The sequence below is a fragment of the Merops nubicus genome, unplaced genomic scaffold, assembly GCF_000691845.1.
Source record: "Merops nubicus isolate BGI_N331 unplaced genomic scaffold, ASM69184v1 scaffold32574, whole genome shotgun sequence".
NCBI lineage: Eukaryota > Metazoa > Chordata > Aves > Coraciiformes > Meropidae > Merops > Merops nubicus.
Genome location: NW_008605448.1, coordinates 4,558 through 13,047, shown reverse-complemented (window position 1 = coordinate 13,047; position 8,490 = coordinate 4,558).

The following is an 8,490-nucleotide window of genomic DNA, read 5'->3' as shown; positions in this document are numbered from 1 at the left end:
AACATATTGCTTGAGTCGCTTCACAGCGTTGAAGGTGAAGGGTGACCTTTCATCCTCCTTTTGGGCCACGAGTGAAAGCTGTGCCACGAGCAGATGTTGGCATCGTTTTCCCCCACCTCCCCTGATGCTGTTGCTGAAGACATTTGCTCCTAGTCCACGGGTCAGTTATCACATGCCCACAAAATTATGTCTGATGCCACCAGGGTCAGGATTTCTGCATAAATCAGCCTTGCCAAGTGATTGCTGCTGCCATTGCTTTCCCACTAGTTCATTCCTGGCCAAATCCCTTGTAAAGGAGACAGAGGTCTTCGCCCCGAGCATGCCTGCCATGACATTCTTTTGGTTACACATAAGCAGCTAAACATTTTGGAACTGGTCGGGAGGTTTTCACCAGTTTAAAAGAGAGATTTGGTCGAGATAGTTTTGTTTTGTTTTTGTGCATGTGAAATGTCTGGATTTTTTCCTTGTCTGGCAGCAGAGCTGCAGTTGGAGAATATTCTTACGCTGATCTCGCTGACTTCCCTCAAGCTGTTTTTATTCCTACCACTACTCCATCCATATATCCCCTTTTTTTTTTTCCTCCCCCTGTTCAGACGAAGACAAGAATAATCTCTTACACGCCTCACACTGTGAAGAGGATGGGTAGGGCTATTTTTGTGGCTGACTGAGCAAAAGAGAGACAGAAGCTGTCCTGATGGGCACGTTACCCATGCCTGCACAATGCCAGGTTGATTTTCCTCTCCTCGCCTTCCTCTGAAGCTCCTGACACAGGCGGGGGCTCCGGGGGGGACACGGAGAGGAGGAAGAGGCTGCAGGCAGCAGCTCTGTGGGGTCTGAGCGTGCAGCCCTGCTGGCTGCCTCGGGAGCAGCTCCAGGCTTGGCCCCACATCTTGCAAAACCCACTTGGCGTCCTGAGGAAGAGCTGATGTTTTTGGCTAGTTGGAGCTTCTGATAAACGTTGGCACATCTGATTTATTGTCTGACTCGGTTCCCAAGGAGACCACATAAGTAGCAGTCTGTGATAAGCAGCTTATAACCTAAAGGTGAATGCCTTAAAATATCAGTGTCCCTTTCTCTGTTTCCATTGATAGCGAGCTCTTGCTTTCCCCCTGCTATCTTTATTTCACTCTGTTATCAGGGAATTAAATACTTCGTGTTGTGCTGGGGAACCTCTCTGTCTTTACCATTGGCTGAAGTTATAAATTCAGCTGGATTTTCTGTTATCGCTCTCGAGGTGGGTTTGTTGAGGACAATGCAAATGTCTTTTATTCCATGGCCTGATGACAGGTACTGTGCTGAGCCCCAGCCTGCCGTGGAACCTGCACACGTGTGCATTTGCTCTACTCCCCCCACCCCTGCTTGCCTCTGTGCTTGAATCTCTGCCTGCCTTGGTCTTGCTCTGGCTGTGGGACTCCAGCTGGAGAAGGCATTTGGTGTGTGAGGCACAATTTGTGATGGGGGTGATTTAGGATGATGTTTTTTTCAGTAATAACTTGAGCAGGATGTCAAGTGATGGGAGCTCAGCTACAGGGAGAGTGTCACCTCCAGGGTATATCAACACCATGATAATCCTAGAGGGGCATCTGGGGGTGCAGCTGGGGGGCTGTGCAGGGTGAGAAAGGGGCATTTTGGGGGACAACAGACTAGCAGTGATATACACCAGGAAAAAAAAAAAAGAGGCCAGTTTGTCAAGCATGAAACACTTGTTATTTAGCATGAATCTATTACTGCTTTGTGTTTGAAAGTGGGAAGAGGAAGGAGCTGGATTGTTTGTTTTACAAAGAAATTGGGTAGGTAGTAGGGGAGGCAGAAGTGCTCCTGGTGGCATAGAAAATAGTCAAAACCTGTTGCTAGAGCTCTGGAGGCACTGGATGGCTGTCTGGCAGGATACTGGAGTGTTCAAGCACTGGAGGAACACAGACAGCTGTCTCCTGAAGCACTGGCCAAGGCAAAGGGATGTACAGGAGTGAGAGGGACCAGCCGCTGCTCGAGCATGGGGATAGACCCATCTGTTGGGTGGCACAGAGGTGCTCTCTTGCTCAGACTGGCATGCCCAGACATCCCTCACTACAAAGCCAACCTCCCCACCTCTCCAGAGAGAGAAAGGGTGAGTCTTGTCAACTTTTCATACACCCTTTTCCCCTGAGCACATTCCAGCTGGTTCAGCACCCGGGGTCAATTGGCGAAGGTGTGCCCAGACCTTGCAGGCTCCGTGGGCTCACCCGACTCGACTTGTACTTTCTCCTTTCCCTCCCACTGCTTTGTTACACCCTCTCAGAGGCCACGTCTGGCAAACAGCAGCCTCCTGAGCAGGAGCAAAAGAAACAAGATTGTTCTTGACATTGGTCCGTATCCTGACCAAGCGTGTGGTGTGGCAGCCTGTGAAGGAGGTGCCAGGCTGGCACGGTGCCTGTGCTGTGGAAAATGGCATCAGAGGGAATATCCTGGCCTGGCTTTGTCTGTTGGTGGCCACTATGGCCCCATCGACTCTCCTCTGAGAGACAGAGTGCTGGGTCAGGCTGCAGTCCCTCCAGGAAGATGTTCTCCTTTTTCTTTCCAGAAAGATGATGTCAAAACTCTGGGCAGTGTTTGGCTGAAGGGATGCTTCTCCCTAACTCCTGTTAGGCAGAGTTTTGTCTCATAATCCAAGCTGGAAGTGGCATCTTCTCTGAGTTTCCAGCACTGCTCCCTTTTTGTAACCAAGTCAGCAAGAGGAAGACCCCAGTCTCCTGATTTTTCTCCAATCCCACCATCAGCAGTGCCCTTGAAATTAGCAACCCAGTGAAGCAGAAATTTAGCCACAAACCTCTCCCCTTCCATGAGGCAAACAGTGGCAGCTGATCTGAACAGGGAGTGTAAAGCTTAAGAAACAGGTCACTGGGTCTGTGCTGTGGCATCAAAGCCTCTGCTGGTGTTGAGCTTCTGCTCTTCAAAGCACACGTTTTTCAGCCAAGATACATTTGGTTGATGCCTCCTCTCCTGAGGTCATTTGCAATCCAGGCTTGTTTTCAAGGAGTAAATTGGGCCAGTGTGAGTGTTTGTGGGGGAGAGGGAGGTGACAAAAAGGGAACCAGATTTTTTTTCCAGCAGAGAAATTCTCAGACCATAATTAATGTGTCTTCCCCGTGCATGTATGTGCGTGCACACACCCGAGCATGGCTGGCTTTGATCTCTGCTGGGAGGCTCAGGAGAACACAGAGGATGTAAAATCCAGCTTCTGATCAGGGACAGAGCGTGGGGGGAACTGCACTGCTTCCCCCTGGGCTGCAGCAAGCAGCAGGATCCCCCCAGCATCTCCTGCTGTAGACACGAGGAGATGGGAGGCTTTAAATGCAGCAGGGAGGCTCTGGGAGGGGACAGTGATGCTGCTGTGTTGTCAGCTCTGGCCACGTACACTACAATTAATGCCAGAGCCATCAGTGCCCATGGATTGAACCCCTGGCAGGAGCAAGGAGAGGCTCAGGCGATGCAGAGGAGTGACAGGTTATTATCAAAGTCCCTGCAACCATCCCAAAGCTGCTCGTTATTAACTCCTATGATTTTCGTGGTTGACTTGCAGCTAGTGCTGCTCAATTTGCTGGGAATTGCTGTGCCATCAGAGTGGCACAAAGGTGAGGAGTGATTGAAGTTCATGCACCATGGCACGTTTGTATCTAATCAGAGGGAGGATCCAGTTAATAAGGTAAAAGGTTTCTTACAGTGGCCAGAGCCTGGTGCTTTTAAGCAGCTTTGAATTTTGATTGCCCATAAGACTAGAATTAAAAAAAAATCACATATTCTGCTGAATATAGACTTCCTGACACTTGTGGATGCTGCCTTCTGGTAGCAGGTGAGGTGAAAAAAAATATTTATCTGAATTTTAAATTCTAAACTACAAAGAAAGTAATTTGGGTAAAATTTGAAGCAGAGTAAAATTCCCGTCAAAGAGTCAAATTCAATTCCAAGCTGGGGTCCAATAAAAGGCAGAGTGACATTGTGGAAAGTCTTGTGATGGGCCTTTGCACAAGAGCAGATTGCTTAATTTTTTCCAAATATTTTAGGCTCTCATTAACATCTGAGTGGATGCTGGGGCAAATCTGCAGTGGCTTTCACAATCTTCCCTCGGATCTGACCCTGTGTTATTCCCTTTGCATTTTTAACCCAATAATTCTCTCTTTGCATGGGCTTCCCTGACCACCCTGTGAGGAAAGTATTGCAGCTTTGGTGTTCTGCTGGTTTAAACCCATCTGCTTCTGTCTCTGTCTCCACTGACACAGTGGTGAATCCAGAGAATAAGTAAATTGGTCAAAGCAAAGTGGCTGCAGAGCAATTTAAGAATTCTGTAGTTGAAAGGGCATAGATCTTGTGTCTAGTAGCCTAACATACAGTTTTGCTTGACTATGTGAGTTTTGAAGGTTCATTCTCAGTCTTGTTTTGGCCATAGATCCTGTCTCTGCTGTCTTCAAATGATTTTGGCTCTCTAGTTTCACACACTGTGTTTTTAATGGAGACCAAAGTCTGCCTGGAGTGCTCACAACGAAGCTGCAAGACATCTCTTCCATGCCTGTGTCTGCTGAAGAAGCTTCCTGGGTGTGATCTGGAAGCCTAGCAGAAAAAATCGACCAGATTCATTCTCCTTGAGGCTTTTTGTAGGCTTGGAACTGAAGATATACTTTTTTTAAATGAAGACAAAGGAATTGCTAATGAAAGAACAGCTCCTGGCAGAGCCTCCAGAGGTGCAGACAAAGGGTGTCTGTGTGCCCAGGTTTCTCAGTGTCCTTTGGTCCTGCAGTGCCTGTGCTTATCTGGGCAGTGTGCTGCTGGAGCGTGGCACTGGCTCTGAGAGGCAGACAGATGATGGGAAGAGGCAAAATCAGATGTTTTTTTTTTAAAAAATTCAATTCTTAAGAGCTTGCTCATGGTTATGGGACTGTCAGATGTGCCCAGCAGACGCAGAACCAGTTTGTCTTTGGGTTTGTGTTCCCATCTAGAGTCCTACAACACCTGTATTTCTAAAATTGTCTTTGTCAGTGGAAATTTCCTGCTCCAAAGCAGGCCATATGCTGGAGTGGGATGAACTAATAAGCTTCTGCCATGGCACAGCAGGGAAGAATCCCAGTGTGGCTGCAGTTAGGTTGGAGCGATACTGGGTTATTTTTAATTAGCACTTTCCTCCAGGAAATAAGTGTAGTCAGAGAAATGGAAAAGATCAAGTCTTTTTTATCAGTCTTGCTTTATAACTGCCTGCACAATTTTCTCCATACGTTGACATGCAGATGGCAGTGCCTGAGAGTGCCATGGTGATAATTTCCCTTGTGTGGCATCACCCAGAGACATCAAGCTGTCAGCGTTCGGATGACATAAGAACTGAAGCACCAGAGATTTTGTTTGGCTTCTATGTGACCAGCTTTGCTCCCTGTTGGTTTTTTTCCTCCTCTCTGCTGTCCAAAATGTGAGGCGTGCTTTCTAATGAGAAATCAATAGAGTGCAGACTCACTTTGTTAAGCTCGTGTCACGCACACAAGATGACAAGAGACACTGCAGACAGCAAAGCAGCTAAAATGTCCCCTGGCTAATAGCTGCTTGGAAATGCTGATGCTTTTTTAGGGCAGAGCATAGCTTGTGCTTCCTGAGGAGAAGGGGGAATTTTGAGTGGCGCATCGGCACCCTGGAGTTGATTTCACATATGTTCCAGGCAGGCATCCTGCTTTTCTCTCATCAGTTATGTCCTCTTCAAATTCTGCAGTATATCTCTCAGTCCTTTGAATGCTGCATCTATACAGGTTTGGAATAACCTGTTTTCTTTGTAGGCTTTGTGTGTGTATCTGGCTAGAGACCAGAGCAAGAGAACAGCCTAACAATGCAGTAGAAATCCAGAAACACTGGCCTAGAGAAGGACGCTTGCTTGAAGTATGAGATGATTGAGTCTGTGCTGGAAGAGCTGACTGTCATCATAGACTTGCAAATGCCTCTTGGAATAGGGAGAAGTGATCCATGGGCGTGGGAACAGGCACAGCTCGGTTGTCTCTTTGTAGTCATGGAACTAAGTGGTCTTCTCCTGAGGCTTGAGCAGCTGGGGCTTCACCTCTGATCTCTGATGGAGCTGATGGTGCCGTTCCCTTCCCACCCCCTGGCTGCTTTGTGTACAGTGCAAGCTCTGAGTGTACAAGTCACTTTGCTCGTGCAGCTTCTTGCACAATACTGGAGCTGCTACACTAGCCTGTAGACACTCCCTTAATCCAAACAACAGCACACAAAGGCTGTTTACTCAGGATACCCACTGCTCCTCAGGGTATGCTTCAGAAACCACACAGACTGCAAACGTCATAAAATATGTAACTGTGACCTCTCACAAAAAAGTAATTGGGTGATTTATAATAAATGACCACTTTACTTGACTTTAAAAAGCACGCCAGTGAGAAGAGCAGAAAATGAAAGATGCCATTGTAATTTCTGTCTCTTATCATAGGACTCTTCCTCAGCTACAAGCCCTGGGACTTCAGATTCTACCCGAGGAGAGGTGACCCATCTGTCATCTGGTTTGAAGTGGATCAACTGCATTCCAGGCTGTGTAAGAAGAGAGTGTCTTTCAAGCTGAACCTCCCTCAATAATGGCTGTGTTGGTTTGTACTGATGGAGATCACATCCTGCATTTCATTACAGAGCTCTGCTCGCTGTGGTCCTTGCAGCACGTTGTCTGCTTGGCAGCTGCTTTGCATCCTGGAGTTGGCTGCAGTTCAGTGGTAAAAGAATTCTTAACTGTTTGTCATTGTAAAGCACTTTGGGATGAGTGGTGTTACATAAATGTGAGGTTATGATTAGGCATTATGCACTGGAATAACGAAGAATATTTAAATGCTCTTTTTCTAGTGCATCTTATTTAATATGGGGGGGAATCAATTTATCACTGTCTTGCTATGACTTTCTCCTGCCCCTCCAGCTAGCATTGTGCACTGCAGATTATGCATTGCAGGAGAGAAAATGGTTGACTGTCAATGGCAGCCTGATTACACAGGTCCCTGTGATTCACAAATCGAATCCAAGCCAGCTATCCTCAGTGGCTCTTGGAATTCTGCTTTCAAATGTTTTCATCCAAACAAGCCTGTGACCCTGAACCCACAAGCCCATGTTACACAACATCTCCCAGCTGCTGGGAAGGGGCTGGCACATGGGGTGACTGCAGTGCCCGTGGCACACCCAGGACTGAGGGCACCAAGGCTGGTGGCATCAGCTGCTCTGCCTGTGCCAGGGCACTCTGGAAATCTTGTGGAAACGCTGACTCGAGGTTGAAAATTTAAGACCCCGGTGTTCGGTCCCTTCTGGATAAAACCAGATCTGATTAGACACACCAAAGTTCTCTAATTACTTGCCTTGTGTATCTTAATGAGCAGATGAGAAAGGCCTTAGGACTCGGTTCTTGTTTTTCAGCTCTGTGCTTTGCTTTTGGCTTCCTCAGCTGCAGCAGCAGAGATCACAGAAAGCTGCACTGCAGAATCAGTGAGGTAAAACCAGAGATGGCAAGAGCTGCCCAGCTTCCTCTGACTGCCCCGAGACCTGGTGGGATGCTCAGTCCTCCTGCTCCTGCCTTCATTCTGGAAGTTATCTGTCCAAATGTCCAGCATTATTGTACCAAATGCCCTGCACCCCTCACCTTCCAAAGGATTCCCAGGAGACTCCAGGGTTGTGCTCCAATGGATGAATCTTGTACATTGAAGAGTACTGAGGAACAAAAAATACCTCAGAGACCCCAGTTGTCTCATTTCAGGCAAAGCTTTGGGTGAGGTGAAGTAATTGGGAGTGTTTCTGGCAATATGATCTGGTTTTGTGCCAGCTGTTTAGTGTTGGGTGTTTCTGCCAACCTGGGAAGTGTTTTCTTATGCAGGGTGATCCTTGGAAACTTACCCCAAAACACTGGGGCCCTGTGAAGCAGGAGCAGTGCCTCTACCACAGACTGCTTACTCAGTTCTCTCTTTAATTTCAGATAGAAGCAACCCTAGACATGACTGTTTGGTAACAATCCTGACAGCTGGGGCAATAGATGTTTGTTTGCTTTGTGTCTAACACCTACAACTTCTTTATTGTCAAAGAAAAAGGACTGAACTTACTTAAAAGTTGGCTCTTTTTTTTTTTTTTTTCAATTTCAAGCTGATGCCTGGTTGAAAACTAGCTCAAACAGGCCTGTGTAATTAAAGTAGTTCATAGCAGAACTTCCAGTTCTAGGTGTACAAACAGATAGGGAGTAAAAACACAATTATTGACTTGATGGGAAGAAATTATAGTTCTCTGCTTGTCTGTGGGAGAAGGGCTCTGGCAGAGCTGGCTTGGAATGGGGAAGGTTACAAATGGCAAGTGTTGAACTTGCCACAAAGCAGAACTGTTATGGGAATTTTATTTGAACTGTTGTGCTATTTGTACAAAAACAATCAGATGTATTTTTAGCTTGTGAATTCTGTTGGAAAAATTCTTTGTGTGAGATGTCACCTTGCCAGCTGAATACTCTAGTCACAACAT